The sequence below is a fragment of the Talpa occidentalis genome, unplaced genomic scaffold, assembly GCF_014898055.3.
Source record: "Talpa occidentalis isolate TD23 unplaced genomic scaffold, MPIMG_talOcc4v2.1, whole genome shotgun sequence".
NCBI classification, from domain to species: Eukaryota; Metazoa; Chordata; class Mammalia; order Eulipotyphla; family Talpidae; genus Talpa; species Talpa occidentalis.
The window spans coordinates 145907040-145907675 of record NW_026555331.1 but is presented as its reverse complement, the minus strand read 5'-3'; positions in this window follow the sequence as shown (position 1 = coordinate 145907675).

The following is a 636-nucleotide window of genomic DNA, read 5'->3' as shown; positions in this document are numbered from 1 at the left end:
TACATTAGCACAAAAGTTACATTAGCACAACCTGTTTACAAAAAGAAAATTGACAATAAAAACTTAATTAAGTTTTGGTTTGCTGATGTGGGGTTTAGAATGAACAACTCCATCTTGGGCCTACTTTGGGTATTTTAACAAAAGAAAATTTGGGGCACTGTTAAGGGCTTTAGACTTTGATGAGACAATAAGTTTGCTATGAGCATTTCCAGTTAAACATGTATGACTTTAGTGTTCATTCTTTTATTATTTTTTTAAAACAGAGAAGAGAACAATATGACCAATACCTTCATATTCATCACTCAGAATGAAGAAATGCTAATGGTTGTCATTTTTCTCCACAAGTTATGTAAAAGAAATGGTATATTATATCATTGAATTCTACATTATTCCCTCCCCTCCTCCCTGTCTCTCTATTACAAATCTAATATGGAGTCCATCTTTTTAATACTTTTTGTACATGTGTATAGTATTTCTACACATTTAAAAATTACATGTGGCATCATACTATGTGTGGGTCTGCTAATCCTAAGCAGCCTGTTAGGCCGCCGGTTTTGTTACTGTGGTTCTACATTCCACACAAGATCAGAACTGCCAGGTCAATCAGTTATAGGAGCCCACCCCTGCAAGTGTGTG